The following is a 16577-nucleotide window of genomic DNA, read 5'->3' on the forward strand; positions in this document are numbered from 1 at the left end:
GGAGAAGAAGAATTGTTCTCAAGTCAGGTTCTGTAGCTATGGTTCATACTCCTTTGCTCTTGCATCACTGTATTTACTCATACCAACTATTTTCAAATTTGAAGGATGGAACTGAAACTCCAATGGCGCAACAGGTATGTTTTAAACCTGTTTCTTTAACTGGTTTGCTGTTGTAACTTGCTCAATGTTGATTTCAGTTTCAATTGATAAACAGTTATGTTCTCATGTCATGCACATTACAAGTGTTGTTATTGCTCTATAGTTTCCCACTCTTATATTCTGTCTATTCTGCTTTGTCTTGAACAAATATTATTTGAACTGTGTCTCTATCTTGATTTGGCAACAAAAACTAGAATGATATAGACCATAAAGTGACCATGGTACATAGATATATGTTTGTTTCATGTTGTTATCCTGTCCACTTTACTACTGAACTGATTTACCAAAATGAGTTTCATATACAATATGGTAAACCTGTGATGTGTCTGCTTGTTTCTCTTTTAGAATGCGGACAAAATATTGGAGAACAGTACCCCGTTATGCAATGGTAAAGGAAGTGATGCAGATAAGGTTCAAGATAGTGAGACATCCCTGTTGGTCTCCAAGAAAGCTAATAAAAACTATCTTGACGACAGTGAGAGAACCCAAAAGTCATGTCTTGATGTAGTGTTCGAGTTACTGGCCACTACTACTGGCACAAGCTCTTCGAACTCGCTACCTGAATCCATTCGTCTTCTTGAGTCTCAACTTCAAGTTGAAAGATATCGATCAGATGTGCTGCGGCAGGAAGCTAAAGGACTGAGGAAGTCCCTGCAAAATTCAGATGCATACTTTCTGGTGCAACAGCAAGCGCTGGAGGATTTAAGCGCCAAACAAGAGAAAGTTAATAAGCTTGCTAAGCATCTTGCCAGTATTATGGGTACCCAGGATATTGTTTCTTGAGATCTTCTGAAGTGGTTTCAGTTCTGGACTTGTTTTGCTGCGGCGTTTATTTGCACTGGTCGCCAACTTTGACAACCAGTGTATATGATATGCTGCTTTGTTCCCTATATTTGCACTGGTGGCAAACTTTGATGCCCAGTGGATGTAATATGTGTAATAGCCATGATAGCCTAGCGTAAGTTGCTTGCTTATTTATTTCCTTGTTGTCTTTTTTATTTGTTTGCTTGTAGTCAATGCAGTTCTTTTTCCGCGGTTTGGCCGCAATAACCTATTTTTTAAAACTAGGCCACAATAACCATGGGCTACATGTTTACTGTAGTTACCATGGCCCTACTACGGGCCGTAGAAACAATGGGCCTTCTAAGGGCCATAGAAACAATGGGCCTTCTACGGGCCATAGCATCAATGGGCCTTCTATGGGTCATATGATTGATCAGCCAAACATGGGCCAATAACAGACCGCATTATGGGCCATAAACGGGCTAGATTTGGAATCGTCCATTCATGGGCCGACAGTAACGGGCCGTCGTTAATCGGCTGTATTTGATGACGCTATGAAAACTACCCAATGGATTAACGGGTTGCAAACGGGCCGATTGTAACCACATGCTGAATTTGGCCCACAAGCAGAAAAGGTCAGTAACGGGTCGTAAGTAACCGAATGCTAGAAATGAGCCCAAGAATAAAAGGGCCTGAGAAGGCCGAAAGATAACACGGGTTGGAAACGTCCCAATGGAATAATGGGCCGTTAATGGGTATGAAGCGATACACTGTTCATTGCTGGCTAGATTCACCACGAGTCGTTAATGGGCCAAGAGTTACAAATGGCTTCGTATGGGCCGAAAGACATCATGGGCCATACATGGGCCGGAAGTTACAATGGGCTGGAATCATATTGGACGGCCCAGATGAAGCTACTGGGCTTAATTCCGGTAGGCCGTAACGGGCCGTGAGTTAGCGGGTCGTAAATGGGCTATATACGAACAGGCTTTCCATGGGCTGGCCCGTTACCTTTTGACCAAGTCAAACGGGCCGGCCTTTTCACCGGAATGGGCCTCTGTTGGGTCGTGCCACGTGTCGACCAATCATAGGCGCCTCATGTCCAATAAATGGATGACATCTATCCCAGCGGTGAGCCAACACGTGTTTCCTCTGGCCAACGACAATTTTACACGTGGAAGGGCTGTTAACGGGTTATCGGATCCAAAAATGGACCCCATAACTTAACGGCAAACGGTTACGACGGATGCCACGTGTCGGTCACCCTTGACGAAAGCACTTCCATGAAGCGCGATTTATCGTCATGGAAGTGGACACTTTTGTGATGATAATTTTGGTAATGTCATGGAACGCTTCTACGACATCACACGTATGACTATCTTGATTCTGTAATAAAATCGTCATGGATGTACATGCATGACAGAAAATGTGACCTACTGTGAAAAACACGTATCATCGCGGAAGTGTATTTTTTTGTAGTGTATGTTGATCATATCTACTATATGATTCACGTTTGACTGTTCGGTCTTAGTGTTCTGAGGCCATATCTGCATAGGGTAGGCTCGTCAAGTTTAACCCGAGTATTCTGCACATGCAAAAATGGCTTGCACCCGTCGTATGTGAACATAGAGCTTATCACACCCGATCATCACGCGGTGTCTCGGCACGACGAATTGTAGCAACGGTGCATACTCAGGGAGAACACTTATACCTTGAGATTTAGTGAGGGGTCATCTTATAATGCTACCGCCGTACTAAGCAAAATAAGATGCATAAAAGATAAACATCACATGCAATCAAAATATGTGACATGATATGGCCATCATCATCTGGTGCCTTTGATCTCCATCTCCAAAGCACCACCATGATCTCCATCTTCACCGGCTTGACACCTTGATCTCTATCCTAGCATCGTTGTCGTCTCGCCAACTATTGCTTCTACGACTATCGCTACAGCTTAGTGATAAAGTAAAGCAATTACATGGCGATTGCATTTCATGCAATAAAGCGACAACCATAAGGCTCCTGCCAGTTGCCGATAACTTTTACAAAACATGATCATCTCATACAACAATTTATATCTCATCACGTCTTGACCATATCACATCACAACATGCCCTGCAAAAACAAGTTAAACGTCCTCTATGGTCGCAAGTTGCAAGTTTTACATGGCTGCTATGGGCTTCTAGCAAGAACCGTTCTTACCTACGCATCAAAACCATAACGATTTTTTGTCACGTGTGCTGTTTTAACCATCAACAAGGACCGGCCATAGTCACACTCAATTCAACTAAAGTTGAAGAAACAGACACCCGCTAGCCACATGTGTGCGAAGCACGTCGGTAGAACCAGTCTCATGAACGCGGTCATGTAATGTCGTTCCGGACCGCTTCATCCAACAATACGCCGAATCAAAGTAAGACGTTGGTGGTAAGCAGTATGACTATTATCACCCACAACTCATTGTGTTCTACTTGTCCATATAACATCTACACATAGACCTGGCTCGGATGCCACTGTTGGGGAACGTAGTAATTAAAAAAATTCCTACGATCACGCAAGATCTATCTAGGAGATGTTGGGGAACGTAGCAGAAATTCAAAATTTTCCTACGTGTCACCAAGATCTATCTATGGAGAAACCAGCAACGAGGGGAAGGAGAGTGCATCTACATACCCTTGTAGATCGCTAAGCGGAAGCGTTCAAGAGAACGGGGTTGAAGGAGTCGTACTCGTTGTGATCCTAATCACCGGAGATCCTAGTGCCGAACGGACGGCACCTCTGCGTTCAACACACGTACAACCCGGTGACGTCTCCCATGCCTTGATCCAGCAAGGAGAGTGGGAGAGGTTGGGGAAGACTCCATCCAGCAGCAGCACGATGGCGTGGTGGTGGTGGAGGAGCGTGGCAATCCTGCAAGGCTTCGCCAAGCACCACGGGAGAGGAGGAGTGCTTGGGAGAGGGGGAGGGCTGCGCCATAACTTTTAGGTGCGGCTGCCCTCCCACCCCTCCACTATTTATAGGTGGGGGGAGAGGGGGTCGGCCCCCCTAGATCTCATCTAGGGTTGGGGGCGGCGGCCAAGGGGGGAGGAGTGCCTCCCAAGTCAAGTGGAGGCCCTCCCCCTTAGGGTTTCCCCTCTCCCATGCGCATGGGCCTTGCGGGGGCTAGTTCCCCTGGCCCATTAAGGCTAGGGCGCCCCCCTACAGCCCATGCTGCTGTATTGGACGTGGTGGAACAATTTCCGGACCTCCGGACCCCTCCGGAATCCTCCGGAACCTTCTGGAAGCTTCCCGGTACAATACCGGAAAAAACCCGAACTTTTCCTGGAACCCGAACAACAACTTTCCATATATAAATCTTTACCTCCGGACCATTCCGGAACTCCTCGTGACGTCCGGGATCTCATCCGGGACTCCGAACAACATTCGGTAACCACATACAAACTTCCTTTATAACCCTAGCGTCATCGAACCTTAAGTGTGTAGACCCTACGGGTTCGGGAACCATGCAGGCATGACCTAGACGTTCTCCGGCCAATAACCAACAGCGGGATCTGGATACCCATGTTGGCTCCCACATGTTCCATGATGATCTCATCGGATGAACCCCGATGTCAAGGACTCAATCAATCCCGTATACAATTCCCTTTGTCTAACGGTATTGTACTTGCCCGAGATTCGATCGTCGGTATACCGATACCTTGTTCAATCTCGTTACCGGCAAGTCTCTTTACTCGTTCCGTAACACATCATCCCATGATCAAACCCTTGGTCACATTATGCACATTATGATGATGTCCTACCGAGTGGGCCCAGAGATACCTCTCCGTTTACACGGAGTGACAAATCCCAGTCTCGATTCGTGCCAACCCAACAGACACTTTTGGAGATACCTGTAGTGCACCTTTATAGTCACCCAGTTACATTGTGACGCTTGGTACACCCAAAGCATTCCTACAGTATCCGAGAGTTTTACATTCTCATGGTCTAAGGAAAAGATACTTGACATTAGAAAAGCTTTAGCATACGAACTACACGATCTTTGTGCTAGGCTTAGGATTGGGTCTTGTCCATCACATCATTCTGCTAATGATGTGATCCCGTTATCAACGACATCCAATGTCCATGGTCAGGAAACTATAACCATCTATTGATCAACGAGCTAGTCAACTAGAGGCTTACTAGGGACATGGTGTTGTCTATGTACCCACACATGCATCTGAGTTTCCTATCAATACAATTATAGCATGGATAATAAATGATTATCATGAATAAGGAAATATAATAATAACTAATTTATTATTGGCTCTAGGGCATATTTCCAACAGTCTCCCACTTGCACTAGAGTCAATAATCTAGTTCACATTGCCATGTGATTAACACTCACAGGTCACATCACCATGTGACCAACATCCAAAGAGTTTACTAGTGTCACTAAAGTAGTTCACATCATCATGTGATTAAGACTCAATGAGTTCTGGGGTTTGATCATGTTTTGCTTGTGAGAGAGGTTTTAGTCAAGGGATCTGTAACATTCGGATCCGTATGTACTTCGCAAATCTCTAGGTCATATTGTAAATGCTGCTTCCACGCTCCACTTGGAGCTACTCCAAATGGTTGCTCCACTATACGTATCCGGTTTGCTACTCAGAGTCACTCGGATAGGTGTTAAAGCTTGCATCGACGTAACCCTATACGCCGAACTCTTTATCACCTCCATAATCAAGAAACATGTCCTTATTTACTCCAAGGACAATTTTGACCGCTGTCCAATGATCCATTCCTGGATCATTCTTTGTACCCCTTGACTGACTCATGGCAAGGCACACTTCCGGTGCGGTACACAGCATAGCATACTATAGAGCCTACGTCTGAAGCATAGGGGACGACATTCGTCCTTTCTCTTTCTTCTGTCGTGGTTGAGCTTTAACTCTTAACTTCATACCTTACAACTCAGGCAAGAACTCCTTCTTTGACTGGCCCATCTTGAACACCTTCAAGATCATGTCAAGGTATATGCTCATTTGAAAGTACCATTAAGCGTTTTTTATCTATCCTCATAGATCTTGATGCTCAATGTTCAAGTAGCTTAATCCGGGTTTTCTATTGAAAAACACCTTTCAAATAACACTATATGCTTTCCAGAAATTCTACATCATTTCTGATCAACAATATGTCAACAACATATACTCATCAGAAATTCTATAGTGCTCCCACTCACTTCTTTGGAAATACAAGTTTCTCATGAACTTTGTATAAACCCAAAATCTTTGATCATCTCATCAAAGCGCACATTCCAACTCCGAGATTCTTACTCCAGTCCTTAGAAGGATCGCTGGAGCCAGCATACCTTTTAGCATCCTTAGGATCGACAAAAACTTTCTGATTGTATCACATACAACCTTTTCTTATGAAGACTGGTAAGGAAACTCATTTTGACATCCATCTGCCAGATTTCATAAATGCAGCTAATGCTAACATGATTCCGACGGACTTAAGCATCACTACGGATGAGAAAATCTCATCGTAGTCAACTCCTTGAACTTGTGAAAAAACTCTTCGCCACAAGTCGAGCTTCATAGACGATGACATTACCGTCCACGTCCGTCTTCTTTTTAAAGATCCATTTATCTCAATGGCTTGCCGATCATCGGGCAAGTCCACCAAAGTCCATGCTTTGTTCTGATACATGGATCCTATCTCGGATTTCATTGCTTCTAACCATTTGTTGGAATATGGGCCCGCCATTGCTTCTCCATAGCTCGTAGGTTCATTGTTGTCTAGCAACATGACCTTCAAGATAGGATCAACGTACCACTCCGAAGCAGTACGCGTCCTTGTCGTCCTACGATGTTCGGTAGTGACTTGATCCGAAGCTTCATGATCACTATCATAAGCTTCCACTTCAATTGATGTAGGTGCCACATGAACAACTTCCTGTGCCCTGCTACACACTGGTTGAAGTGATGGTTCAATAACCTCATCAAGTCTCCACCATCCTCCCACTCAATTCTTTCGAGAGAAACTTTTCCTCAAGAAAGGACCCGTTTCTAGAAACAATCACTTTTGCTTCCGGATCTGAATTAGGAGGTATACCCAACCATTTTGGGTATCCTATGAAGATGCATTTATCTGTTTTGGGTTCGAGCTTATCACGATGAAACTTTTTCACATAAGCATCGCAGCCCCAAACTTTCAAGAAACGACAGCTTAGCTTTCTCTAAACCATAGTTCTCACGGTGTCATCTCAACGGAATTACGTGGTGCCCTATTAAAGTGAGTGCGGTTGTCTATAATGCCTAACCCATGAACGATAGTGGTAATTTGATAAGAGACACCATGGTACGCACCATATCCAATAGGGTGCAACAATGATGTTCGGACACACCATCACACTATGGTGTTCCAGGCGGTATTAATTGTGAAACAATTTCCACAATGTCTTAATTGCGTGCCAAAGCTCGTAACTCAGATACTCATCTCTGTGATCATATCATAGACATTTTATCCTCTTGTCACGATGATCTTCAACTTCACTCTGAAATTACTTGAACCATTCAATAATTCATACTTGTGTTTCATCAAGTAAATACACTCAGTATCTACTCAAATCATCCGTGAAGTAAGAACATAACGATATTCACTACATGCCTCAGCACTCATTGGACTGCACACATCAAAATGTGTTACTTCCAACAAGTTGCTATCTTGTTCCATCTTACTGAAACCGAGGCTTTTCAGTCATTTTGCCCACGTGGTATGATTTGCATATCTCAAGTGATTCAAAATCAAGTGAGTCCAAACGATCCATCTGCATGGAGTTTCTTCATGCATATACACCAATAGACATGGTTCGCATGTCTCAAACTTTTCAAAATGAGTGAGTCCAAAGATCCATCAACATGGAGCTTCTTCATGCGTTTTATACCAATATGACTTACATGGCAGTGCCACAAGTAAGTGGTACTATCATTACTATCTTATTTTTTTGGCATGAAAATGTGTATCACTACGATCAAGATTCAATAAACCATTCTTTTAGGTGCAAGACCATTGAAGGTATTATTCAAATAAATAGAGTAACCATTATTCTCCTTAAATGAATAACCGTATTGCGATAGACATAATCCAATCATGTCTATGCTCAACGCAAACACCAAATGACAATTATTCAGGTTTAATACTAATCTTGATGGTAGAGGGAGCGTGCGATGTTTGATCACATCAAACTTGTAAACACTTCCAACACATATCGTCAGCTCACCTTTAGCTAGTCTCCGTTTATTCCGTAGCTCTTTTATTTCGAGTTACTAACACTTAGCAACCGAACCGGTATCTAATACCCTGGTGCTACTAGGAGTACTAGTAAAGTACACAATAACTTAATGTATATCCAATATACTTCTATCGACCTTGTCAGCCTTCTCATCTACCAAGTATCTAGGGTAATTCTGCTCCAGTGGTTGTTCCCCTTATTACAGAAGCACTTAGTCTCGGGTTTGGGTTCAACCTTGGGTTTCTTCACTAGAGCAGCAGCTGATTTGTCGTTTCATGAAGTATCCCTTCTTGCCCTTGCCCTTCTTGAAACTAGTGGTTTCACCAACCATCAACAATTGATGCTCCTTCTTGATTTCTACTTTCGCGGTGTCAAACATCGCGAATACCTCAAGGATCATCATATCTATCCCTGATATGTTATAGTTCATCACGAAGCTCTAGCAGCTTGGTGGCAATGACTTTGGAGAAACATCACTATCTCATCTGGAAGATCAACTCCCACTCGACTCAAGTGATTGTTGCACTCAGACAATCTGAGCACAAGCTCAACGATTGAGCTTTTCTCCCTTAGTTTGCAGGCTAAGAAAATCGTCAGAGGTCTTATACCTCTTGACGTGGGCACGAGCCTGAAATCCCAATTTCAGCCCTCGAAACATCTCTTATGTTCCGCGATGTTTCGAAAAACGTCTTTGGTGCCTCTACTCTAAACCATTTAACTGAACTATCATGTAGTTATCAAAACGTGTATGTCAGATGTTCGCAACATCCACAGACTACGTTCGAGGTCCAGCACACCGAGCAGTGCATTAAGGACATAAGCCTTCTACGAAGCAATGAGGACAATCCTCAGTTCACGGACCCAGTCCGCATAATTGCTACTATCAACTTTCAACTATGTTTTCTCTAGGAACATATCTAAATAGTGGAACTGAAGCGCGAGCTTACGACATAATTTGCAAAGATCTTTTGACTATGTTCAGGATAATTAAGTTCATCTCATGAACTCCCACTCAGATAGACATCCCTCTAGTCATCTAAGTGATTACATGATCCGAGTCAACTAGGCCGTGTCCGATCATCACGTGAGACGGACTAGTCATCATCGGTGAACATCTTCATGTTGATCGTATCCTCCATACGACTCATGCTCGACCTTTTGGTCTCTTGTGTTCCGAGGCCATGTCTGTACATGCTAGGCTCGTCAAGTTAACCTAAGTGTTTCGTGTGTGTAAATCTGGCTTACACCCGTTGTATGTGAACGTAAGAATCTATCACACCCGATCATCACGTGGTGCTTCAAAACGACGAACTTTCGCAACGGTGCATAGTTAGGGGGAACACTTTCTTGAAATTTTAATGAGGGATCATCTTATTTACTACCGGCATTCTAAGAAAATAAGATGCATAAACATGATAAACATCACATGCAATCAAATAGTGACATGATATGGCCAATATCATTTTTCTCCTTTTGATCTCCATCTTCGGGGCTCCATGATCATCATCGTCACCGGCATGACACCATGATCTCCATCATCATGATCTCCATCATCGTGTCTCCATGAAGTTGTCTCGCCAATTTATTACTTCTACTACTATGGCTACCGGTTAGCAATAAAGTAAAGTAATTACATGGCGTTGTTCAATGACACGCGGGTCATACAATAAATAAAGACAACTCCTATGGCTCCTGCCGGTTGTCATACTAATCGACATGCAAGTCGTGATTCCTATTACAAGAACATGATCAATCTCATACATCACATATAATTCATCACATTCTTCTTGGCCATATCACATCACATAGCATACCCTGCAAAAACAAGTTAGACGTCCTCTAATTGTTGTTTGCATGTTTTACGTGGCTGTTATGGGTTTCTAGCAAGAACGTTTCTTACCTACGCAAAAACCACAACGTGATATGTCAATTGCTATTTACCCTTCATAAGGACCCTTTTCATCGAATCCGATCCGACTAAAGTGGGAGAGACTGGCACCCACTAGCCACCTTATGCAACAAGTGCATGTCAGTCGGTGGAACCTGTCTCACGTAAGTGTACGTGTAAGGTCAGTCCGGGCCGCTTCATCCCACAATGCCGCCGAATCAAGATTGGACTAGTAATGGTAAGCATATTGAAAAAAATCAACCGCCCACAACTACTTTGTGTTCTACTCGTGCATAGAATCTACGCAATAGACCTAGCTCATGATGCCACTGTTGGGGAACGTAGCAGAAATTCAAAATTTTCCTACGTGTCACCAAGATCTATCTATGGAGAAACCAGCAACGAGGGGAAGGAGAGTGCATCTACATACCCTTGTAGATCGCTAAGCAGAAGCGTTCAAGAGAACGGGGTTGAAGGAGTCGTACTCGTCGTGATCCAAATCACCGGAGATCCTAGTGCCGAACGGACGGCACCTCCGCGTTCAACACACGTACAGCCCGGTGACGTCTCCCATGCCTTGATCCAGCAAGGAGAGTGGGAGATGTTGGGGAAGACTCCATCCAGCAGCAGCACGACGGTGTGGTGGTGGTGGAGGAGCGTGGCAATCCTGCAGGGCTTCGCCAAGCACCACGGGAGAGGAGGAGTACTTGGGAGAGGGGGAGGGCTGCGCCATAACTTTTAGGTGCGGCTGCCCTCCCACCCCTCCACTATTTATAGGTGGGGGGAAGAGGGGGCCGGCCCCCCTAGATCTCATCTAGGGTTGGGGGCGGCGGCCAAGGGGGGAGGAGTGCCTCCCAAGTCAAGTGGAGGCCCTCCCCCTTAGGGTTTCCCCTCTCCCATGCGCATGGGCCTTGGGGGGCTAGTGCCCCTGGCCCATTAAGGCTAGGGCGCCCCCCTACAGCCCATGCTGCTGTATTGGACGTGGTGGAACAATTTCTGGACCTCCGGACCCCTCCGGAATCCTCTGGAACCTTCTGGAAGCTTCCCGGTACAATACCGCAAAAAACCCGAACTTTTCCTGGAACCCGAACAACAACTTTCCATATATAAATCTTTACCTCCGGACCATTCCGGAACTCCTCGTGACATCCGGGATCTCATCCGGGACTCCGAACAACATTCGGTAACCACATATAAACTTCCTTTATAACCCTAGCGTCATCGAACCTTAAGTGTGTAGACCCTACGGGTTCGGGAACCATGCAGACATGACCTAGACGTTCTCCGGCCAATAACCAACAGCGGGATCTGGATACCCATGTTGGCTCCCACATGTTCCACGATGATCTCATCAGATGAACCCCGATGTCAAGGACTCAATCAATCCCATATACAATTCCCTTTGTCTAACGGTATTGTACTTGGCCGAGATTCGATCGTCGGTATACCGATACCTTGTTCAATCTCGTTACCGGCAAGTCTCTTTACTCGTTCCGTAACACATCATCCCGTGATCAACCCCTTGGACACATTGTGCACATTATGATGATGTCCTACCGAGTGGGCCCAGAGATACCTCTCCGTTTACACGGAGTGACAAATCCCAGTCTCGATTCGTGCCAACCCAACAGACACTTTCGGAGATACCTGTAGTGCACCTTTATAGTCACCCAGTTACGTTGTGATGCTTGGTACACCCAAAGCATTCCTACGGTATCCGGGAGTTGTACAATCTCATGGTCTAAGGAAAAGATACTTGACATTAGAAAATCTTTAGCATACGAACTACACGATCTTTGTGCTAGGCTTAGGATTGGGTCTTGTCCATCACATCATTCTGCTAATGATGTGATCCCGTTATCAACGACATCCAATGTCCATGGTCAGGAAACTATAACCATCTATTGATCAACGAGCTAGTCAACTAGAGGCTTACTAGGGACATGGTGTTGTCTATGTACCCACACATGTATCTGAGTTTCCTATCAATACAATTATAGCATGGATAATAAACGATTATCATGAACAAGGAAATATAATAATAAATAATTTATTATTGCCTCTAGGGCATATTTCCAACAGGAGATGCATAGCAACGAGACAGGAGAGTGTGTCCACATACCCTCGTAGGCCGAAAGCGGAAGCATTTAGTAATGCGGTTGATGTAGTCAAACGTCTTCACGATCCAACCGATCCAAGCACCGGACGTACGGCACCTCCGTGTTCAGCACACGTTCTGCACGATGACGTCCCTCGAGCTCTTGATCCAGTAGAGGGTCGAGGGAGAGTTCCATCAGCACGACGGCGTGGCGACGGTTATGATGAAGTTACCGGCGCAGGGCTTCACCTAAGCACTACGACGATATGACCGAGGTGTTAAACTATGGAGGGGGCACCGCACACGGCTAAGAGATTGTCTGTTGTTCTTTGGGTTGCCCCCTGGCCACGTATATAAAGGAGGGGGGAGAGAGGCCAGCGGCCAGGAGGGGCGCGCCATGGGGGGAGTCCTACTTGGACTCCTAGTCCAAGTAGGATTCGCCCCCCTTTTCCTTTCTTCCACCAGAGGGAATAGAAAGGAGAGGGAGAGGGAAAGGGAAGGGGAGCGCGGCCCCCTCCTCCTTGTCCTATTCGGACTCCCAAGGAGGGGGGTGCGCGGCCACCTCCCGTGGGCTTCCCTCTCTCTCCCTTAGGCCCATGTTGGCCCAATACTTTACCGGGGGGTTCTGGTAACCCTTCGGTACTCCAAAAAAATAACCGGATCACTCGGAACCATTTCGATGTACGAATATAACCTTCCAATATATGAATCTTTACCTCTCGACCATTTCGAGACTCCTCGTCATGTCCGTGATCTCATCAGGGACTCCGAACAAACTTCGGTCATCAAATCACATAACTCATAATACAAATCGTCATCGAACGTTAAGCGTGCGGACCCTACGGGTTCGAGAACTATGAAGACATGACCGAGACACGTCTCCGATCAATAAGCAATAACGGAACCTGGATGCTCATATTGGCTCCTACACATTCTACGAAGATCTTTATCTGTCAAACCGCATAACAACATACGTCATTCCCTTTGTCATTGGTATGTTACTTGCCCGAGATTCGATTGTCGGTATCCACATACCTAGTTCAATCTCATTACCGGCAAGTCTCTTTACTCGTTTCTTAATGCATCATCCCCTAACTAACTCATTAGTCACATTGCTTGCAAGGATTTATAGTGATGTGCATTACCTCTCCGATACACGGAGTGACACATCCTAATCTCGATCTATGCCAACTCAACAAACACCTTCAGAGACACCTGTAGAGCATCTTTATAGTCACCCAGTTATGTTGTGACATTTGATAGCACACAAAGTGTTCCTCCGGTATTCAGGAGTTGCATAATCTCATAGTTAGAGGAATATGTATAAGTCATGAAGAAATCAATAGCAATAACACTAAACGATCATTATGCTAAGCTAACGGATGGGTCTTGTCCATCACATCATTCTCTAATGATGTGATCCCGTTTATCAAATGACAACACATGTCTATGGTTAGGAAACTTAACCATCTTTGATTAACGAGCTAGTCAAGTAGAGGCAAACTAGGGACACTCTGTTTGTCTATGTATTCACACATGTACTAAGTTTCTGGTTAATACAATTCTAGCATGAATAATAAATATTTATCATGATATAAGGAAATATAAATAACAACTTTATTATTGCCTCTAGGGCATATTTCCTTCAAGTTGATATCAAGGGTGTCCAGTCCCAAATAAACAAATAACAAAGAGACACTCCTCCAGACAAGTTGAAAGTTGGCAGGCACCTGAGAATTCAACTAGCCATGGTTTGTGTAAGCAAGGTGGGGAGAAGTGTTAAGCATGGAAACCGCTCTAAAAAACTCTAGACATGTGTTAGCATTTAAGATATGAGGTTCTTTGTTGTGAAACCATTGACGCGAGCATACAAAAATTGTTTCTATCTCTGTTTTCGAATAAGCTCTAGAACATGATAATCACTTCTTCCCTCTACGAAGGGTCTTTCTATTTTACCTTTTTAAGTTGTGTCATCAACATCCAGTGCACCTAGTCAGAGAGCAAAAAAATTTGACTCCCTTGTGGCCAATCAATATCTTTTGGTTGCAATACTTATCTTGAAGACTGCTGCAATCCCCTACACCTGTGGGTTATCAGACTACACACATCAGCATGTGTTTTTACCAATAAGTTTGACATTTGTTCCTTATGGCTTGTGAACGACATTTTAGTCACTTTACTTTTGAACAAAAGTTGCAAGTGTAAAATAATTCTTAATTAAATGACTTAAACAAATCTATCACTATGGAATTTCTCCAACGGGTTTCTCCTATGTGATTGAATGCAGTGCCACACATATATAGTAATCTTTTTAGCGTTGCAACATATAGCACCAGTGCTATGAATGTTTAATATTATCATACATATTTATAACATGTGCCCCATCCAGAATGGGAGTATGTCCCTTGTGTTATTCATAACATCGAACAATAGTTGTTGTTTTATGAACAACCTCCTTGCAACAAACATGATGCAAATAAACCAGAGTATAGAACAATTTACTAAATTATAAAATAAAGTATGAAGATAAACACAAAGGTAATACACTGATGGTAAGTATAGTAACTTTTACTATGTTCCCAACACGTATCTAAACCTCATTACCAGCTAGTCGTTTATGTTGTGGTGGTTCTTATATCTACTTGCAACAGTATGCAACGTTCTTGTGATCAACTTTTGATCACAATATCTAAGAATCTGGCGATTGACTACTGAATCACAACTCCCAAGAATTGCAAAATAAATCCATGTTATGTGTGCAAGATTTTTTTGTTACAAGAGGGCTCGAAGGAGGTGACCTTAACATGCGGATAACCTCAGTAGCATGGATATGGTATTTCTACAGAGATGTCGAGGGTTTCACGAGTCTACAAAGTGAATTGGATGTTTTGTTTTCAAGTGCTTTTTATTTCCTAATAGGTGAGTTATTATGTATACAAACCATGCAAAGCATATTTTAGGTAACCATATGATGACCCACAAGTGCAGGGGATCTATCGTAGTCCTTTCGATAAGTAAGAGTGTCAAACCAACAAGGAGCAGAAGGAAATGACAAGCGGTTTTCAGTAAGGTATTCTCTGCAAGCACTGAAATTATCGGTAACAGATAGTTTTGTGATAAGGTAAATCGTAACGGGTAACAAGTAAATAAGGTAACTAAGGTGCAGCAAGGTGGCCCAATCCTTTTTGTAGCAAAGGACAAGCTTGGACAAATTCTTATATGGAGGAAAACGTTCCGAGGACACATGGGAATTATCGTCAAGCTAATTTTCATCACGCTCATATGATTCGCGTTCCGTACTTTGATAATTTGATATGTGGGTGGACCGGTGCTTGGGTACTGCCCTTTCTTGGACAAGCATCCCACTTATGATTAACCCCTATTGCAAGCATCCGTAACTACAAAAGAAGTATTAAGGCAAACCTAACCATAGCATGAAACAGATGGATCCAAATCAGCCCCTTACGAAGCAACACATAAACTAGGGTTTAAGCTTCTGTCACTCTAGCAACCCATCATCTACTTATTACTCCCCAATGCCTTCCTCTAGGCCTGAACAATGGTAAAGTGTCATGTAGTCGATGTTCACATAACACAACTAGCGGAAAGACAACATACATCTCATCAAAATATCGGACGAATATCAAATTCACATGACTACTTATAGCAAGACTTCTCCCATGTCCTCAGGAACAAACATAACTACTCACAAATCATATTCATGTTCATAATCAGAGGGGTATTAATAGCATCAAGGATCTGAACATATGATCTTCCACTAAATAAACCAACTAACATCAACTACAAGGAGTAATCAACACTACTAGCAACCCACAGGTACCAATCTGAGGTTTTGAGACAAAGATCGGATACAAGAGATGAACTAGGGTTTGAGAGGAGATGGTGTTGGTGAAGATGTTGATGGAGATTGACCCCCTCCCGATGAGAGGATCGTTGGTGATGACGATGGTGATGATTTCCCCCTCCCGGAGGGATGTTTCCTCGGCAGAACAGCTCCGTCAGAGCCCTAGATTGGTTCCGCCAAGGTTCCACCTCGTGGCGGCGGTGTTTCGTCCCGAAAGCTTCCTCCTTATTTTATCTCGGACGAAAGACTTCATACAACAGAAGATGGGCACCAGAAGACTGCCAGGGGGCCCGCGAGGCAGGGGGCGCGCCCAGGGGGGTAGGGCGCGCCCCCACCCTCGTGGCCAGGGTGTGGGCCCCTTCTGGTTGGTTCTTTCGCCAGTATTTTTTATTAATTCCCAAACGTGCCTCCATGGGGTTTCAGGACTTTTGGAGTCGTGCAGAATATGTCTCTAATATTTGCTCCTTTTTCAGCCCAGAATTCCAGCTGTCGACATTCTTCCTCTTCA

The sequence above is a fragment of the Triticum aestivum genome, chromosome 7B (assembly GCF_018294505.1).
Source record: "Triticum aestivum cultivar Chinese Spring chromosome 7B, IWGSC CS RefSeq v2.1, whole genome shotgun sequence".
Classification (NCBI taxonomy): Eukaryota; Viridiplantae; Streptophyta; class Magnoliopsida; order Poales; family Poaceae; genus Triticum; species Triticum aestivum.